Source organism: Staurois parvus, unplaced genomic scaffold (assembly GCF_062004578.1).
Source record: "Staurois parvus isolate SC_StPar_1 unplaced genomic scaffold, SC_StPar_1.0 ptg000126l, whole genome shotgun sequence".
In the NCBI taxonomy this organism is placed as follows: domain Eukaryota; kingdom Metazoa; phylum Chordata; class Amphibia; order Anura; family Ranidae; genus Staurois; species Staurois parvus.
In genome coordinates, this window is record NW_028317922.1 from 907,274 (window position 1) to 928,732 (window position 21,459).

General features: G+C 45.4%; 1 long non-coding RNA gene across 1 annotated transcript; it reads right to left on the reverse strand.

The window, feature by feature from the left end:
• Nucleotides 1-1,939: 1,939 nt before the first annotated feature.
• Nucleotides 1,940-10,037, reverse strand: LOC149466505 (uncharacterized). Its single transcript, XR_016312033.1, has 3 exons — nucleotides 9,760-10,037; nucleotides 5,173-5,250; nucleotides 1,940-3,405 (listed from the first exon to the last, which is right to left on the reverse strand). It is a non-coding gene; the product is annotated as an uncharacterized LOC149466505 (long non-coding RNA).
• Nucleotides 10,038-21,459: the final 11,422 nt, after the last annotated feature.

The window sequence follows — 21,459 nt, forward strand, 5'->3', positions numbered from 1 at the left end:
CTAAGTAGTAAGTGTTTCTGCTTCAGAATGCAGCAACCAGCCCAGAAAACCACATCTGGAATATTACTTCCCTCTGTATTTTATTGTATGAGTAAAGCAAGCCTTAAGATTTCTTTAAAAACTTTTATGATAAAGGCCAACAGTCTAAAAAAAGAAATAAAGAGTTCAAGAAATAAACTACAAAACACAGCAACCTATAACAACTCAACTCATTAAAATTAAAATGACTAAAGTAGGGCCAACATAAGCTAGATTCTGATCGGTTATCAGTTGGCAATCGCATTTATTTCTTTGCTTCTTGCGTTGGTTTATTGGATAAAAAGGTTAGTCTAGCAGGATGTTAGGACAGAAACCTCAAAAGCTGGTGTTGTTTTATTGCAGATAACCAGGGGCGTATCTGCCGCAAGGCAAACAAGGCGTTTGCCTAGGGCAGCAGTTTTCAGGGGGGCGGCCCTGCACCCAGGCAGAAGGGACAAGGGACCAGGGCTTGGCAGGTTAGGAGAGCTTGGCAGGGCTCGGGCAGGAGGCAGGCTCTCTGTGCCTTCCCAGAGCTCTGATTCCCTGTTGTACCCACTGCCATCATTAAGATCCGGCAAGAAGCCCAGGGCCGGACTGACCATTGCAGCTATGCTCCGCTTACCCGGCCTCTCTGCAGCCAGCCGGCTGTCTATTCCATTCACTGCATAGGGCTGGAGAGCGGAGCCTAGAGGTCAGCTGACCGTGCAGAAGGGGTGCAGAAGAGGAGACCATTGCTGCATGGCAGGTATCAGTGCAGCCGCAGACACCACGGACCCCAGATAAGGCCACCTTTACTTGTCAAATAGAGGCTCCCCCTCTCTTCTCTCCCCCCTCCCTACCCCCCTCTCTCCCTACCGCTCCCTCCCTCCCTCTCTCTCTCTCTCTCTCTCGCTTTCCCTCTCTCTCTCACTCTCTCTACCCCCCTCTCTCTCCACTCTCACTCCCCCCTCTCACTCTCCCCTCCCTACCCCCTCTCTCCCTGTCGCTCCCTCCCTCTCTCTCTCTCGCTCCCCCCCTCTCTCTACCCCCCTCGCTCTCCACTCTCACTCTCTCTCCTCTCTCTCACTCTCTCTCTCTCTCCCCCCCCCCCTCTCTCTCTCTCTCTCACTCATTTTGCACAAGATAAAAGTAGTCTGGGGGCTAACAAGCCTCTGGATTACTTTTACAGGCAGCGGAAGGGTGTCCCTCCCCCTCCTGCTACCGACGCCTTTACCAGGCTCTACCATGCAGTCCCAATGCAAACGATCAGACTGATCTGTGTCTGATCGCATGCATTGGGAGGCCAGAGGAGAGATTTGGGGTCTAATAGACCCTAGATCTCTCCATAAACAGGAACTGTCATGGCGTATGCTATCACAAGGGATGTTGTTCATCCCCTGTAATAGAAATAAAGCTGATCAAAAAAAAGTTAAAAAGGTACAGTGTACAAAAAAATGTATATAAAGAAATAATAAAATAAAAAATTAAAAATTAAAGCACCCCCGTTCCCCCATGCTCACAGGCACATAGGTCCCTCACGCATATGTAAATGGAGTTCGCACCACACATGTGAGGTACTGCCATGAAGGTCAGAGTGAGAGTTCTAGCACCAGACCTCCTGTGTAACTCTAAACAGGTAACTTGTAAAGGCTTTTAAATTTTGCCTATGGAGATTTTTAGGTACCATAATTTGGCACCAAATAATATACCATGGCTGGAGTGGGACAAATTCAGATGGTGGGGGTTGCCCGATTTTAGTCTTTCTGGGGAAGGAGGAGACGCCCAATTTTAGTCTTGCCTAGGGCAACACAAATCCAAAATACATCACTGCATATAACAGTTCATCTTATAGAATGAAATATTGAAATAACAAAACATTTTTTTCTCTGTACTTTCCATTAAAGTACTGAAGTATTAAGTAAAGTATTAATAAATAATCCAGTTTTATCTTGAACCAGTAAATAAGGTATTGTCTTTATAAATATGACAAAATACATACATTTATTAACAAATACAAACTAAAAAAATCGAGTAAGGAATTACATTTGCATTGCAGTACAGATACAATCCCAGCATGCATTCAAATGACAATACCTTTCTTTTACCACAGTGCAAAAAAATGAATGCATCTACCTTGCAGCAAATTGATTCATACATGTTGACTGCCAACACGTGTATATCTTGCTTACTAAATTGTGATTGACTTTCTCAACTGCCTTGTAATTTTTACTAGGATTATAAAACAGCCCATCACAATAGATTGACAATGAAACTATTCAGGCAAGGGGAATTAAACAATAAATGCAAGGGGAATTCTGACAACTGCCATACAGAGGCTATTGTCAAGAGATACTTTGGACCTGTTTTGAGTTGTAATTAAGCTGGGTAAAATCAATGGTGGAGTTAAATAGAGAGAATAACAAAAATCATAATTGGTTGTAACAATATCAACTTCCTGTGTGCTGATTCTCCAGTTGATTTTTCATGTCTTAAAACAGACAAAATGGTCGTTTCAATAAAAATAAAGATGTTTCAGTACACAAAATGGTAAAATGATGTAAAACAACTTCATAAAAGTGTCATATGAAGTGATCTACATTAGTGATTAAAGAATGCTGAACTAACTTAGCTATGATGGCGAGGGGAATGTGCAAAGTGCTGGTGATAAATGAATTATTACGCTTTGGTCACTCCCAATTACATTGGAAACATTACTAACTGCTAGAGGCACAGAGGGCAGGACAGCATACCATGAGCTAGGACGGCAATGCTTACAAAGTATTGGCATCCTCTTACCATCACTACAGCAGTCTGGTTGTTGGGATATTACCCTAATAAGTGACATGCTCAGGAAGGCATAGCACTATTCATATCTTGCTGCAACTAAATACATTTCACAATTAAATTAACAGATTAATTTGCTAATTATGATGAGCAAAATACTCAGGAAAAATTACATTAAACCAGGAGAAAAAGTAAAAAAAAAAAATGAAAGTACAAGGGTTTGAAATATGGAAAAAAAAAATATTTTCATATTTCAGTGCCGCTGGAAGAAAAATATGTCAAATTGCTCTGGGTGACACAATTTTATACACGAGGACCATTATAAGTGGTTTCAGAGCTAAACTATTTTACAGTACATGATACTGTAAAAAGAATACACATTCATAAATCACAACTCTAACTACACGTACATACAATTAATTTTGCACTCATTTAAATCACACAAATAAATTACTAGAATTAAAGTTAAATACCTATTAATTGAACGCCACATAGTTCAACTAGAGACATCGCTTTTGTCATTGAGGTTCTCCTTAGTTTTGTTCATACTAATTAGCATGGGAATACCCAGTGTTTCTGTCATGGTCATCATTTTCTTTATTTTGTTGTGCTTCTTTTCTTTACCTTTAAAAAAAACCAAAGGTTAAAATATAAATATGACATAATGCATTTTGGGAGCCTTGTTTGTAAAGGCCATGTTTGAATCATATTTATAATTGCAGTGCGTTTGACACAGTCTAAATAAGCCCCAACTTCTATTCCACATGTGCCGAATCCATCCCTCCAGGTCATTTCATGTGGCCGTCAGCTGCAGCACCCCCCTAGTCTTTGCCCCCACCTTGCCTGAGCAGTCAGCAACTGGAAGGGAGGCAGAACTCCTCAGCCAGATCCTTCGTCACTCTGTGCAGCCACGGACAGGCTCATCTCCATCCCCTCCTCTCCTGTCTCAGCAGTCAGTAGCAAAGAAGAGGATTGAACTCCTCCTACAGATCCTGTGTCTCTCTTTGCAGCTTAGGACAGGCCATCTCCACCCCCCACCCCCTTTCCTGTCCCAGCATTCAGCAGCAGAGAGGAGTACAGACCTTCTTTGCCAGATCCTGCATTTCTCCATGCAGCCATGGACAGGATCGTCTCTGTACCCCCTTTCCCATCTCAGCAGTCCACAGTAGAGAGGATGACAGAACTCCTACGTATGCTGTGCCTCTCTGTGCAGTTGCAGCATTCCCACGTTTCTGCCTCCCCTGGTCTCAGCATTCAGCAGACTCCAGTCCTTCTCCAGACCCTACCCTTTCTGCTTCCAAGCTCTGCCCCAAGTTTATTCCCTGCAGCAGCAGTAAGGGGGGTGCACTGTAATGCAATGGAGAGTGGGGGACTCTTGACTTCTGATGGTGGGGGGCTCTTGATATCTGATGTAAGGGAGGGTGGGGAGCTCTGCACATCTAGTCTTACAGGTACAACTGGCCCTTTGAGGGCAACCATAATGCTGGTGCAGCTAGACGTGCTGATGCGGTTAGACACCCCTGTTCTATTCTATTTTCTCTCACTACAGAAGCCTTGGCATTGGTGTAAGACATGAATTAGGGCAACACTTTGGCTAGCATACATATTGAACCACTTGATTTTCGTCTAGGCTACAGGTACTCAGTGTGTAACAAATCTGGCGATTCATGGCAATGGCCAAGTTAGGTAGATGTAGACAAGCCAGGAGGCTACCAAGAGTCTACATTCGTTCAGACGTTTCTGGATGCCCTCTAACCATAAATAATTTATTCAGACAGTTCTGTATCTGCGTGGCAAGCTCTTGCCCTGGAAAAGCAGTCATTAGCCTACAAATAGACCAGGTAAAGACAGAGGGCCTAAAATGAGCTTGCCCTATGATCATCTGCACGTACAAGAGGCTTTTTAAATACTTAAAACGAAACTTGACTCTCTCAATCAGCATGGACTATTTCTAATCCTTATGCTGCTAGCATTAGTAAAGTATATCATATTTACTTGTTTTAACCTTTTCTTTTTTTGTATTCCTTCATTAACTTCCTGGTTTCCGTGCCTAAGGAAATGATGTCATGCATCCCAGGAGTCTTCAGGAGGGGAGGGTTCTCATCTCAGCCAATGCCTGAGCTAAGGGCAGATGGATTCCAGGAAGTTACTGCTATATGAAACACCTGTCCTTACTCAAGATGACCACAGCCAGAAATGCCAGGAGGTGTTTTTCAAAATGTTTTCTCAGCAAAATAAAGCATGGAGACATGAATGGATGGAGGAGTTTGTTTTGAATATTAAAAATAAATTGTATAGCATTTTTGGTTTGTGGTGCTCAGATGCAGTGCAGTTCCACTTTAAGTTGGAATCTAAGCATTTGAATCTGAGGTTTAAATCGTCTTAACTTACCCAATCTCCTTCACCTTCTGAATAACCCAGGGCAAGTTAGGTCTGGAGTAAAGAATCTTGCCTTCTTTTGTGATAAACCTGGAAGAAATACATAGTATTTGAGAACACTTCATAAGTTTTTATTAGCATTAAGATATAAACAGCAGATATGCATATAATCAGAAACTGGCTAGTTTTTGCTCATATCAATGTAAACATTTATTTCTACTGTGCAGAGAGATACAAAGCAGAATGTCCATATTGACAGGAGAGAGATCTGTGTTTACACACAGATCTCTCCCCTCTCAGCCCTGCCGACAATCACCAAGTCCCGGCTAGGAATCGCCGGCTGGGAAACGGAGCTTGACATATCCAGCAGCCAATGACCTCCTTTATTGTATACTCTTTGTAAAATCAATGACAGTGCAGCAGGATGAAAGACTACCCCTAACATGTTTTATGCCAACCAGCGCTCTATGAGTAAGCGTTGGTTGGCGTGAAGCAAGCTAGAGTAGTCTTGTTCATCCTGCTGCATTGTAATTCATTTATGAAGAGTCTACAATCAAAGTTAATGTTGTTTATCGGTCATGCAGTCATCTGATTTTCTCCATGCCTCAAGTTTACAGTGGAGAACTGGATTAGCAGCTGGGATTTTGGGCAGAGAGAGGTGGACGGACCCGGAGCAGGATTGTATAGTAAATATGGGAGCGCTGTGCAGAATATGAGCCCTGTTTACATTAGGTGAACAGAAGCTTGCCGGTGGGTGAAAGTGACCAGGACCGTTCATAAAGCGCAGTGCTACTCGCACATGTGCAGCGGGTACCCGGATGTGAAGCCGCAAGCTGTCACAGCCGGGTGCCCAATCTGAAGATGCCGGCGCCTGGAACACAGGACGGCCGGTGAAACGGGCTACAGGGGACACACAATGGGACCGAGGGACAGGTAAATGGCTGTTTTTTAAAAGTCAGCAGCTATAGTTTTTGTAGCTGCTGACTTATTTTTGGACCGGGTGAGTGGAACTCTGCTTTAATGCATAAAATCCATTAAGTTAAAAACCCTTGAGGATTTAGAACTACTTTAATGCCTGAACTCAGCTGCTGCAACTAGAAAATGAGGCAGAACACTGCACATTCACGTAGATTGAACCTTGTAGCACCCATACTACAACTGTGCGCCCACTATGGGGTGCGCACATGTAGCATGCAGCCAGTTCTGCAAACAGCAGGATGGAGGGGGATCAAGGGACCAGAGGTTTCTGTAGAAAAGACCCCTAATGCATATGTAAAGGAAACCAAGAGCAGCATTTTAAAATGAGGACCACCGGTAGGTTCCATTCAAGGAATCTGGAATTGCATACAGGAGAATTGTTCAAAGTTACTAAAGGCGAATATTCACTTTATTAGACTTTCAGTTTGATGACAGGTTTACACCATGCCCAGAGCTGAATTGCACAAGAAAGCGCTCTGCATTCCTGTGCGGTGTGAATTCAAGGCCATGAATTTTGAATGGGCTAAAGTCGCACCGCACTGTGCCACACTGGGGTATATTTACTAAAGCTTGGGAGTGCAAAATCAGGCTCACTTCTGCATAGAAACCAATCAGCTTCTAACCTCAGCTTGTTCAATTAAGGTTTGGCAATAAAACCTGGAAGCAGACTGGTTTCTATGCAGAAGTCAGCCTGATTTTGCACTCCCCAGCTTTAATAAATAAGCCCCACTGTAACCAGATCACATGGTACAAAAGTACCATGCAATCTGGTGCGGGCAAACACACTGTATTTGTGACTGGCACTTGGGGTGTCATTAAATTTCTGTTGACACCCGCTGCAGATTGCAAAAGCTGTATGTTTTGCATCTAGGTTTAATTGCAAAGGAAAGCACAGCATGTTCCTGCGTGATTCAGATGTGGGCATGTGAGAACTGGCCTTATTAGCCTGTTTTTGGTGTAAAATACGTATAAATTCTAGGTCAGCCGGACAGTAATGGTTATTACCTGTACAGAAAGGTCAGTGCGGTAACGCACGTCTGATGTTACAGTTAGAGATGAGGGCTTCTCAAAAAAGGCAAAAGCAAAATTCACAAATATGGTGACATACAGGATCCTTAAAAAGTAAGCAATAATAGATAATAAAATAAATACAACTTTACAGCAGAGATGTGTTATTCATTGGAGGGATTAGATAAAAGTCAAATGTCCCCAGACATCCCAGGATGTAGAAAACACCTCCAGAGGCTTTGCTTCTGGTATTTCAAATTAAAATCCAAGGACAGGCAGAAGAGGCAGTTCTACCTTCAACCATGGACTGCACTACAGGGTTTTCAAATCCAGTTACTGGAAATATCCCACTTTTTATCAACTAAAATAAGAGTTAAAAGGCAAACGTTACCTGTGTCTTTTGACAGATATACCCAGTAAATATTTTACCATTGCAGTACCTCTAGCATCTCCCCTGCAACCTTCATACAGTCTATAGCCCCTTTAGAGTCTCCCTGCCTGCCACCCACAGATTATAGCCCCTCTAGTATCTCCCTTCGTGCCACCTACACCCTCTATATACTCTCTAGCATCTCCCTCCATGCCCCATACACCCTCTATATTCTCTCTAGTATCTCCCTGCCAACCCACCACCTTCAGGGAAGTTTGCCTGTCATTCTAGAACTGTGGCCACTCTGCACCTCCTTCCCACCACCACCTACAGGAGGTCACACAGAGGATGGCTTTCTGATCCAGTTTGCAGTTGTGTTTTGCACTGCAGACCCTATGCAAATCCAGGTCTGCCAGGATTGCCTCCATGTAACAGGATTTGAGAATGGTGACTCGCTCATGATAGCAAATAATGCATTGTGGGAAGGCAGGGGGTATAGCCATGTATTTTTATACCTGAAAGTACTGGGATTTTCACTGGTGTGGATATGGGAGGTAGACAGGAACTAGGAAGGTAATTAATCACTTCCCGTGCGGCCCATGTATATAAACGGCCAGACGGGAGCAGTGCAGGGGTGGGTGGCCGATTATAATCGTCCTCCCCGCTCCCTACCTGTGTGCACCCAGCACCGCGATTGTTGTACAGGACGTCTGTGTGACGATCACGTGATCACTGATTGGCCAATCAGTGATCACATGAAGAGTAGTAAGCAAGATGTCGTTTCTGACATCATTGCTTACTACGTGTGAAATCTGTGAATGATCACAGAGGTGACATGGTACAAGGCTATTCACAACAGCCTTGTACCATGTGACAAGCTGTGACCAATCACAGCTCACACAGTATTTCTCAATGGCTGCAAGAATGCAGCCAAAGAAGAGTAGAAATTATTGCTTTTACAGCCTTTATGGGTGTAAAAGCAATCAGTGTAAAAAAAAAAATCTTCACCACTCCCCACAAGTAGTGACACTGTACTACTTGTGGGGGGTGATGAAGATTTTTTTTTTTTTTACTGCTAGAGTGACAGTATGTTGACAAAAAAAACATAAATAATAATATAAAGAAATAAAATAAAAATGTAAAAAGAGTTTTTGAAAAGTTATAATAATTTTTGGTTATAAACTAATTTGGGTTATTTTTTTTTTACTAAAAAGATAACTGAATAAATGTTGGCCAAGATTTATGAAGAAAGATTATTTATTTTTACAAAATATTTGGGACTTTTTCATTTATATAGCAAAAAAAATAAAAATCCCAGTGGTGAATAAATACCACCAAAATAAAGTTTTATCCATCTCAAAAAATGCTAAAAAATTCATATGGGTACAGTGTTGCATGACCGTGTAATTGTCATTCAAAGTGTGATAGTGCTGAAAGATGAAAATTGGCCTGGACAGGAAGGGGGTAAAAGTGTCCAGACTTGAAGTGGTTAAAAGGCATTTACCAGAATTTTTTTACTATTTAACTATCTTAAACTAGGAAAAAGTGTTATTCCTGCCAAAACCTTTTTTCCAAAGAAGGTGGGATGCAGTTAGGATCTCTGTCTGTGCTCACTGCAGGGGAGATTCCTCCTCCCTACATGTTCAAAGGAACAGGAAGTGAACGGGATCTCTCTAGGGACGCATCAGCAAATAAAACCACTTTATTCATAGAAGGGGAAGTGTTAGAACCTCTGTGATTTTTTTTTTCTTGCCTTTCATATAGTGTAAACGTTAGCTGGGTATACACAGTCTTTTTTCAAGCAACCAGTTGATTGAATGGGAAGAAAAAAAACAAAAGAAAAACCAAAAAACAACTTCCCAAATCCCAGCATGCACACAAGTGAGGGATACACACGTACTGAGATATGGGCAGTTCCTGCTGGACAGGAGGAATTTCAATACGCATATACCCTGCTTTACTCTCCTCATTTCCTATGTGGGTTAAGTGAAATTTCCTTGATAAATGTCAATAGAAACTCAACAGATGTCCTAACACTTCCACTTGCAAAAACAATAGAAAAAATGATTTTGTTTGAAGATTCACCTAAAATCCGTCTCATTTATTACTGTGCCGGAACCCATAGAGGATGCCAGTGAATAATGGAGATGTGGACATGGAAGGATTGTGTACCATGTATTGCCTATAGCCAACACACAGCAAGTATTTATACAGCAATAAATGAAAAATAAAAGCTTACTTACTACTGGCACAGATCAGAATAATCCCAGCAATAGAGCTGCAGAGAATACAGATCAACACGATGGTCTATGGAGCGATTCTGCGAACAGAAAGAACACAGCCAGGTCATAAAATAAAGACTAACAAAGCATTCCCATTCCACCAATACAAAAGCAGTTACTCATACGCATTCTTATAACCACTCAATGCCGTCATCTTTCTCATCATCTTAAAATATGTAGGGATGGTTACCTGCAAAAGACACCTGGCAATTAGACCCCTGATGTCTCCCCTGCCCTTCACTGAAGCCAATGAAGCGCAGATCGCGCAGTGTGAGTCTGAGGTTCAAAGGTGGAAAACTGGAACCCGGGAAACATAGTGGGAGGTGGTAGGGGAATTGGATGGTGCATTAACGGGGGCCCATGAAAGTGATCCATCAGCTGTACATCCACCAGATCGCTTCTACCTGACAGCTGAAAATCGGCTTGTTAAAGATGCATGCTACAGCACCTGGGAAACTGTGTAAAACCCTCTGCTGCTGCAGACATATGCCATACATGAGTGGAAGCAATAGGATTCAATAAAGTCCTAAAAGGCTACGTTCACCTTTCTGACCAGATTTCATATTAAATCTATATTTAAGGTGTAACATAACATATGGTCACCTTCTCCAACCCCCCCATCCTGAAACTGCACCCCACATCTCCGGAACCACAGAGTGCTTCTACATTCACAAAAAAAAACAAAAGATACAAATATCCAGTGATTGTGTTTCCAAGTGCAATTAACACAATACTATGCACCTCACATTTTGGGGGCCTGACCCCCTTTTCCAAGTCTTGAAAAAAGACATGAAAAAAGGGGGCCAACACTGTCCCAGAAACAGGCCTCAGCGATTCAACCGTGGCCTCCACCCTCTCTTCCGCTAGCAGTGCCAGCTTTGTCCATAGCTGTGGCACATGCAGGGTCCCCGGCACCTTGAGCAAGCCGGCGCTGAGGACTGAACTGGTGTTCTGGTCCTCCCTCTGCCCCACTGGTGTCACACTTTGGATAGGACACTTCATGTGCCAGCATGGGTACCCCCAGACAAGTGTGGATGCATAAGGAGGCACAAGGCACGAGAGTTCCTCACAGAGATCTGCGATTTTGATATTGTATTATGTAATATGGTTCATTATTAAAGGATTCATTGCACTAGGGCACATGTGTGCTTTGTCTATTTTTTGTTTATGCTTCTACCTGAGGCTGTTTGAGTTTGATTTAGGTGCAGCTGTGTATGGCTCTGCTCACACAGCCATGTGACCAATTCACAGGGATCAGTGATTGGAAAGACTACAAGTCCCATCTGCCACAAGAGCAGAGGAACTCACAGATCTAATTAGAGCACTGTGTGGTGGTGTCACTATACTTGTAATCCATTGATTTTTTCTTCCACTTCCAAAACAGTATGTGCATACCTCCAGAGAGACTGGGGGCTGGGCTGGGGACGATGCAGGAGCCTATGCACTGCACCAGCAATAAACTGATTGTAACTGCCATGCTCTGCAGGCTTCAATGCACTTTATTCTGACTCAGATTGTTGTGATAGCAATTTATCCCTTGTGAGACCTCTCTGCCTAGCCTGTATAAACGGATATAATCACTGTGGACAATCCTTATCAGATAGCTGAACTCACCAATACTGTGTTCATCCAGAAGTTGCTTTATTCTGTACATGTGAAACAGGATACAGCAGAATGAATGGTTTCCAGTATTATGCGGTCAAAAGATGATACTTTGTGTAGCGTACTATGCAGAATACATGTGTCCCTGTTACATGTGGACTGTTAGCTGCCTCCATGACACAGGAAGTCCTGTACTCAAGAAGAAGGGAGGAGCTTCATATACAAAGGAACTGTGTCATAGATCTCAGGGAGACAATATGAAAAACAAATGCATTACCAAATAAGGCCACTGGTGGCAGCATATAACTAACTATAGAAATATCCATATGAAATGGTACAAAGAATAAACGATATGAATTCTCATGAACATTAACAGAAATATTAACTGTGTAACAGCATACACTTATTTGTTTATTTTACCATGGTTGCATTTATTCAATCTTTTCAACTATTCCTTTATAATCCATCATACTAAAACATATACAGTGCTATCCTATGCGGTTATCAAAGAGCCACGATGATATAGAACTGATTTGACCATCGACAAGAGATTACAGCTGGCACTGTGCTTTACTGAATAAACTACTAAGGCTACCCAGTTCAACTTGTCAGCCAGCCCCAGTCTAACAATGGATTTTGCACAAGGAACATGGATAGGTATAACTTATCAAAGAGGGGGATAAGATAGCCAGTTCAACATGCCAGCCAGCCAACAACCGTCCATGTTCACTGCTGTAAAAGCCAGTTACTTGATTGGATTGCGATCTAGAGAACTGGAGGCCAAGTCAACACCTCAAACTCCCTGTACCCCTCCAACCATTTTTTCAGTGTGGCGGGGGGGGAGCATTCTCCGGCTGAAAGAGGCCACTGCCATCCAGGAACAGCGTTTCCATGAAGGGTTGGACTCCATCAGCAGCAATGCTTAGGTAGGTGGTCTGTAGAAAGTAACTTCCACATGAATGGCAGGAGCCAAGGCTTCCCAACAGAACATGGCCCAAAGCACCACCCTGCCCCTACCGACTTACCTTCTTCTTATACTGCATCCCACAGCCATCTCCTCCCCAGGTAAGTGAGACACACCCAACCATCCACATGATGTAAGAAAACTAACATGATTCTTCAGACCCGCCACCTTCTTCCATTACTCCGTGCTCCAATTCTGATGCTCATGCGATCATTGTAGGGGCTTTTGTCTGTGGAGCTGGGTCAGCATGAGCACCCTGACTAGTCTGCAGATATACAACCCCCATAGACAACAAACTGTGATGCCTATTTTTTCTGCTTTCAAATCTTCAACTTCAGAGACAACATGTTCACATGCCGCCTAATATATCTCAGTCACTTTCAGATGTCATTGTAAGCAGATAATCAATGTTGTTCCCTTCACCTGTCAATGGTCATAATGTTCTGGCTGATCAGTGTCCTGTATACAGATCCCAGTATACAGGATTATATTATATACAGATCCCGATATTATTGTATAGAATATAAAACCCTCTCTGATATTCTGCAAATAGAGACGTCATGCCAGGTGTAGCTGATCTCTCCGGGATAATGGCCTCCAATCGCACCCCCCCTCCAATCGCACACCCCCTTTTGATCTCATCCTGCCCTCCAATCATGCATCCCCTTCCGATCGCACAACCCCCTCCGATCGCATCCCCCCTGCGATTGCAGCTTGATTTCCTTGGATCTATACCCACACTGATATCCTGCAGCACCACTGTTGTTACTTCCTCTGGATAGGTAGGTAGATAGGTAGGTAGGCACCCTCACAACCTACAATACTCTTTCATAATCCCATGGAACAAGAGAAGAAAACATCCTCCATAGCGTAAAACCACTTTATTCCAATGAGATAGATAAGTCAAAAAATTTGCACTCACATTTAGTTGATAATATACAAGCCTTTACCCCAGGTACTGGGTGTATTGCATGAAAAGGTGTACCAAAATGGTGCTACACTGGAAGTACGTCACCACGCTTTGCCGTCGACGCGTTGCGTCACGCTTCCACGTGACTTCTTCAGGACTGCGTGATTGGGACAACCACTGCCATACTAGCGTAGTCCGAACAGTAACTAGGCAACCCTACTGTCGGACTTGCAGTGAAAACAAGCCTGTTTTCCACAGACCCTATAGATCACAGGGCAGTACTTCTTAATGGCACTATATAGTATATATCCCTTAATGGCTCCCTACATCATTATTGGACAGTATAAATTGGACATCCTCAAAAAACCTTTAATAATCTAAATAATTATAAATTTGATAAAAATACACTAGATAAAAAATTTAAAAAACTCACCCCCTAATCCTCAAAAAAAAAACGGGTGATACCAACCCGATGCAATTAATATAAAAATTAGTATACAGAATTATATGTGTATAAACAATAAGTACATGTATATAAAAAATATTTTAATATACAAAACCCTTAATCAAATACTGTATACTAATAATCTCATATTGCCAATCCATAATATATGTGAATAAACCAAAATAAAATTACCTTTTATTAATATAATTAAAAATGCAAATAAACCCTTAAAAAACAGAGAAATAATGCTCATAATGGTGTATTAGCACAGGTTTTTTTTTAGGCGGAGTGTAGACACTCTGTGCCTGAAGGAATGGAGTGAGGCTACCTCTCGGGGAAGCACTGAAACTGTGGCAGGACAGGAATGTTGGTGGCGCATAGCTCTGAGGAAGTCTCGGCCTTCCTGTTGGGTTCACGAAGTTCAGAATTTATTGCACCTCCTCCCAGTTGGGTGTGGTCTGGTGGGATAACTGGGGTGTTGTGCATGGCCTGATAGGTGGAATATGGGTGGGGTGTCCTCTTTCAGGGGGTGACCACAGTACCCTGAGGGTTGTCATTCCCCCTGTTGCTGCCATGGGCTCTATTCAGATGTTTTGGAATTGTAATTCTAAAAAAACCTAATGTTTTATTTAACATCCAATTATTTATTGTAACACACTATTGTGAGCATTTTTCTATGTCAGTAAAACTGAGGACTGGTAGGATGAGGAGGGCGATAAAGGTTCTCTGTGAACAAACTTCACTACAATTAAATCGCTTTAGACCTTTCAGACTGAAGGCATCTATGTGGAAGAGAGCTCTGCATTGATTAAAGAAGGGGAAATGTGTCGGGACATTACAGGTGATCATTGCTGACCACTGCATCACCCACCATAAGATAACAACAACAACCATTTCAAATCTGTTCTCTGTTTTGTGAATGAAAACGGTTGTTCTTATGTAGATCTTAGTAAACAAGTCTGGAGAGGAAGATGGAAGGTTCTAGGATGAGGCTTATTACAATCAGGCATCTATCACTAAAAATACGATGACTAGCATGGAGTAGGTTAGCGTAGTGTAGTTTAGTGTAGGTCCTGCCCTGAAAGAGTCTACCTTGTCGTGGTGGGCAGGCTTGTCATCTTTTGGTTAAAAATGTCAAAACTGGAGAAAGAATGTATTGTCTCTGGGCAGTTTCATTTTTGACCATGGGATTCAGCTAAAAGACTCCTAGATTTCATATAGGCAGACCAGAAAAAAGTGTGACCAGGGGTCTGACGAAGGGCGGCAAAAACAGCAAATCCCCAAAATTAAGCAAGTGCAGCACCACCCATAAATGAACATAATTAACAATGTGTCTCATTTATAAAATCATACAACAATAAAGTTCTGTGACTATTTGTAAAACTGTAATGTAACAATGTGAATAAATGCAATAAAGAAAAAAAATATAGAAAAAAAATAATTAAAAATGAAAATAATAATTAAAAAATATATTATTAATATATATTTTAAAGTTTTTTTTATCATTTTAATCTTAATTTATTTTTTTCCTTTATTGCATGTATTTATATTGTCATGTTACATTGTTACGAATAGTCATAGAACCTAAGGCCTTGTTCATGCCATTTTTTTCTGTATACCTTTCTGAGTTTTTCTGCATACGTTCTGCAAGGGTACAAAGAAAACAATAGTTCTCTATGTGCCCTATTCTCTGTATAAAACTCACTGATATGCGTATGAAAACAGATGTAAACTTGTGCTCTGCGAGTGAAATCTTTTCCATCAGTTTTTCTGCACGTATAGTGTGAACGAGGCCTAACTTGTATGATTTTATTAATGAGACACATTGTTAATTATGCTGATTTATGGGTAGCACTGATTTTAGATTTAATAACTGTTGATCCTTCAGTTGAGAGGAGATACACGTTTTTTGGTGTAAGCAGCTTCCTTAATTAGGATACCTATACCACATAATAGGCACGGGATACCTATTGCTCGCCCGCCCGGCAATATCATTCAGTCACAGAATTCTGTGAATGGGAAACGACACTCTCGGCTTGTAGTCCTCAGTGAACTACCACAGCACTGTTGAGCACTGTGATAGTTCATTGTCTCTTCCCGTCAGTGTGTATCTGCTTGCCCGTACGGAGTAAAAGCACACATACACTGACAAGTCTGCAGAAGTCCTGCATAGCACCCGTGATCTGCTGATTGCAGGAGCAATGCTTTCTAATAAATGCACATTTTCTTACCTGCAAAAAGATGTGCATGTATTATTTATTTTTTTATTTTTTTAAAGGTGAACTTATTCTTTAAAACTAGCTATAAAATGGGATAGTTGCCATTTTTGTAAACGTAAGAAACAGGCACAACAATGTGTCACATAGAGGCATGGTGAGGGGTGCAGCAATGAGGCCACAGTGTACAAACTGTGGACACCCTGTCCTCAGTCCATACTGAGCTCCTGAGCCGCACAGTGCCATTGGTTGGTAAGATGCTGTTAGGTGTGCAGTAGGCAGTGCCTTAGCAAATAATTACGCATCCCTCGCCCCATTCAGCTGATGATTGGAATGTTCCCCAGCCTACAATTGAATGTAAACAAAGGGTTGGGGTGCTGGGGATGCTGACTGATGTCATTGTTCAAAAAGTGCCATAGCCATGTTTGGTTTATTACATCAGCCAGCATTCTTAGCCCCTTCATTTACAATCAGCTGTCACCTGGAGAATCTCCTGGTTGTCAGCTGAATGGAGCCAGAGATGCATCCTTGGTTGCTAGGATAGCAGCAGCCTCCAGCATTCTAGCAACCAGCAAGCCCTAAGGAGGAAGCGTAACACCCACAACAACTTTGCAGCGCAAACATGGTCTGGCCTGTCTCTGTACACCAAATTGGAGGTGGTTTTAATTACCTCCTGTTACGTTATCTACAAACTGTCAGTAATTCTTACATTTGAAAATTCCCAAAATAGGAACTACCCAAGTCTGTTGCATGTTTTGGAACTTTACGAGCAAGGCTTTCCTTAATTATGTGCAGATGATTTAAAGGCAATCTGGATCTCCCCAATGTGCCTAACATTGATGTCAGTGGGAAAATAATTCCTCATACATTGATGTCGGTTAAAATATAATGCCTGCTTGTACATGTGACTTACATCGATGTCACTGGGAATATAATGCTCTCAAGTTGCTGTAGATGGGAAAATAATTCCTGTTTCACTGGTGTCAGTGTGTTGCTACTTAAGTGTACAGACGGTGGGAAGGGGTTTATTTGGTGTGGATGGGAAACCTCACATTGGAAGGAAGACCACATGAAATCACCACACACTGACAGCACAGCAATGAAGAACTCCCTTTAACACGTGTGTGCGTGTGCGTGCGTGCGTGTATATAACAAGTTTACTGCTACTTTAAATTGGTAAAGATTGTAAAATAATGCCCTTTATACTGGTGTCAATGGGAAAACTATTCCCCACCAACATACCAGTGACAGTGTGCAAAAAAAAAAAAAAAAATAATTACATTGGTGTCAGTGGGAAAATAATTCCCCTTATGTGAGCATCCCTTTGGTAATATTTTTCACATACGTGGATGTCAGTGGAAAAATTGCCAGTAAGGCTACGTTCACACTAGCGTTGTGTGCAGGCGGAAGAGAGGCGTTTGGGAAGCGTTTTTACCGCTTCCCAAACGCCTCGGACAATTCTGCACATTGCAGCACATGGTGCTGTTCTAACGGGAGCGTTAGCATCGAGGCAAAACGGACGCCTCTGGTCGAGTCAGGAGGCGTTGAAGCCTCCTATTCTAGTCTATGTTGCCGCTCCGCAAACGCCTGATTGGCAATTGCGGTGTGGTTGCAGGGCGTTTGCGGAGCGGTCACACTATTCAAACTTCATTATAGGTGTTTGTGGGGCATTTTTAATGCTCGGCAAACGCCTAGCAACCGCCGCTAAACCGCGCATGAGGCATTTGCCGAGCGTTAAAAAACGCTCCGCAAACGCCGGACCAACGCTTGCCAAACGCTATATGGGCGTTTGGCAAGCGTTAGTAAAACAGTCAAGTGTGAATGAGCCCTAAAATTGGAGTCAAAAATAATTTCCATTACACTGGTGTCATTAGGAAAATGATTTCTCTTTTCTTTTGTTAGTTCATCCTGGGACAAATCGGTTCAATCTCGGGACAAACTGATGCACCTGTCACCAAACACCAGGTTTTCTCTGGCCTGGTGGATCATCATTCAAGCTTTGGAGTTGGGAAAATCCTTCCTATTGATCTCTTAAAAGATCCTCACAATGGAAGCAAGTCATGGGTTAGATTCCCTATGAAATTGTTATTGCGATCTGTGTTCCCCCTGGGGAGATTCACCTTCTATGTCCTGGTAACAGTAAGTGACATATAATGAGGGATTTTGGTTGCAGGGATGGGACTGTGCTAGTGTTGGGGGGTGGTGAGGAGGCAGGGGTGTATCTGCCATGAGGCAAACAAGGCGTTTGTCTAGGGTGGCAGTTTACATGGGGACGGCACGCCCCCCAGGCAAAAGGGACACTGTGTGTCAGCAACAGGGCTGCCATGGGTGAGTGTACAGCCAAGCCGACACACAAGGAGGGTCACCCGGGCTAAGGGACCGGCTGCAGAGGAGAGCAGAGTGGTGGGCGGATCCCTGGTGTGCGCTCGGAGCGCGTGAGGGTGGGGCCCACTGTCAGTGTGCGCTGGGACGTGCTGTCCTCCTGTCCCGATCCTGTCCCATGCCCCCGTCATGCTGCCCCCCACCTGTCCCTCTGCGCTCCTCCTGTCCCACTGCCATTCACCTGTCCCTCTGCGCTCCTCCTGTCTCGCTGCCCCGATCCTGTTCCATGCCCCGTATCACGCTGTACCCCCCATCTGTCCCCACTGCCCCTCACCTGTCCCTCTGTGCCCCTCCTGTCCCACTGCCCCTCACCTGTCCTTCTGCGCTCCTCCTGTCCCATGCCCCCTGTCACGCTGCCCCCCACCTGTCCCTCTGCGCTCCTCCTGTCCCATGCCCCCTGTCACGCTGCCCCCCACCTGTCCCTCTGCGCTCCTCCTGTCCCGCTGCTCCGATCCTGTCCCATGCCCCCTGTCACGCTACCCCCCACCTGTCCCTCTGCGCTCCTCCTGTCCCACTGCCACTCACCTGTCCCTCTGCGCTCCTCCTTTCCCACTGCCCCTTACCTGTCCCTCTGCGCTCCTCCTGTCCCGCTGCCCCGATCCTGTCCCATGCCCCCGTCATGCTGCCCCCCACCTGTCCCTCTGCGCTCCTCCTGTCCCGCTGCCCCGATCCTGTCCCATGCCCCCGTCATGCTGCCCCCCACATGTCCCTCTGTGCTCCTCCTGTCCCACTACCCCTCACCTGTCCTTCTGCGCTCCTCCTCCTGTCCCGATCCTGTCCCATGTCCCCCGTCACGCTGCCCGCCACCTGTCCCTCTGTGCTTCTCCTGTCCCACTGCCCCTCACCTGTTCCTCTGCACTCCTCCTGTCCCGCTGCCCCGATCCTGTCCCATGCCCCCCACCTGTCACTCTGTGCTCCTCCTCCTGTCCCACTGCACTCCTCCTGTCCCTCTGCCCCCACCTGTCTCCCCACCCATCACGCTGCCCCCCATCATGCTGCCCTCCCCCTGTCATGATGCCTCCCTCTTGTCCTGCTACCCTCCTACCTGTCTCGATGGCCTCCTGTCCTGATCTCCCCCTTCCTGCTGCCCCCCTCCTCTCCTGCTGCCTCCTTCCTGTCCTGCTGCCCCCCATCACGCTGACCCCCTCCTGTCCCACGACCTCCCCCTGCCATGTCACACTGCCCTCCATCATGCTCCTGTACTGAAGAAGTGGATCTTAAACAGCAAGGTGAGAGATAAATGTAGATGGGGGGTGGTCGATTTTAGTCTTGCCTAGGGCAGCAAAAAAGTAAAATACACTACTGTGCGGAGGGTCGATGCTGGGACTGCAGGGATGGGTGAGTATGTGGGGACTGCAGGGATGGGTCAGTATGTGGGGATCGCAGGGATGGGTCAGTATGTGGGGATCGCAGGGATGGGTCAGTGTGTGGGGACTGCAGGGATGGGTCAGTGTGTGGGGATCGCAGGGATGGGTCAGTATGTGGGGATCGCAGGGATGGGTCAGTATGTGGGGATCGCAGGGATGGGTCAGTATGTGCGGACTGCAGGGATGGGTCAGTATGTGGGGATCGCAGGGATGGGTCAGTATGTGGGGATCGCAGGGATGGGTCAGTATGTGGGGACTGCAGGGATGGGTCAGTATGTGGGGACTGCAGGGATGGGTCAGTATGTGGGGATCGCAGGGATGGGTCAGTATGTGGGGACTGCAGGGATGGGTCAGTGTGTGGGGACTGCAGGGATGGGTCAGTGTGTGGGGACTGCAGGGATGGGTCAGTGTGTGGGGACTGCAGGGATGGGTCAGTGTGTGGGGACTGCAGGGATGGGTCAGTGTGTGGGGACTGCAGGGATGGGTCAGTGTGTGGGGATTGCAGGGATGGGTCAGTGTGTGGGGACTGCAGGGATGGGTCAGTATGTGGGGATTGCAGGGATGGGTCAGTGTGTGGGGACTGCAGGGATGGGTCAGTATGTGGGGATTGCAGGGATGGGTCAGTATGTGGGGATTGCAGGGATGGGTCAGTATGTGGGGACTGCAGGGATGGGTCAGTACGTGGGGATCGCAGGGATGGGACAGTACGTGGGGATCGCAGGGATGGGTCAGTACGTGGGGATCGCAGGGAGGGTCAGTACGTGGGGATCGCAGGGATGGGTCAGTACGTGGGGATCGCAGGGATGGGTCAGTATGTGGGGATCGCAGGGATGGGTCAGTATGTGGGGAATGCAGGGATGGGTCAGTATGTGGTGGATGGGAGGATGGGTCAGTGTTGTCTGTGATGGATACTACCAGCACTGATCTCCTCCCACTTCCAGCTCATACATGGGTATGGGGAGCCCTCTCTGTATATGGGCGACACACCATTCCTTCCCCCAGTGAGGACCCCTATGCTCCCATCCTCACCCACCTACCTGTCTTCTGGATGAAGTACTGACAGCGCCTGCTGCTCACTGCACCCATCATCTGATACTTCATGTCCGTCCCCTCGCCCTTCACTTGCCGACATCGTTCCACCACCTGGGGAGATTCACCTTCTATGTCCTGGTAACAGTAAGTGACATATAATAAGGGATTTTGGTTGCAGGGATGGGACTGTGTTAGTGTTGGGGGGTGGTGAGGAGGCAGGGGTGTATCTGCCATGAGGCAAACAAGGCGTTTGTCTAGGGTGGCAGTTTACATGGGGACGGCACGCCCCCCAGGCAAAAGGGACACTGTGTGTCAGCAACAGGGCTGCCATGGGTGAGTGTACAGCCAAGCCGACACACAAGGAGGGTCACCCGGGCTAAGGGACCGGCTGCAGAGGAGAGCAGAGTGGTGGGCGGATCCCTGGTGTGCGCTCGGAGCGCGTGAGGGTGGGGCCCACTGTCAGTGTGCGCTGGGACGTGCTGTCCTCCTGTCCCGATCCTGTCCCATGCCCCCGTCATGCTGCCCCCCACCTGTCCCTCTGCGCTCCTCCTGTCCCACTGCCATTCACCTGTCCCTCTGCGCTCCTCCTGTCTCGCTGCCCCGATCCTGTTCCATGCCCCGTATCACGCTGTACCCCCCATCTGTCCCCACTGCCCCTCACCTGTCCCTCTGTGCCCCTCCTGTCCCACTGCCCCTCACCTGTCCTTCTGCGCTCCTCCTGTCCCATGCCCCCTGTCACGCTG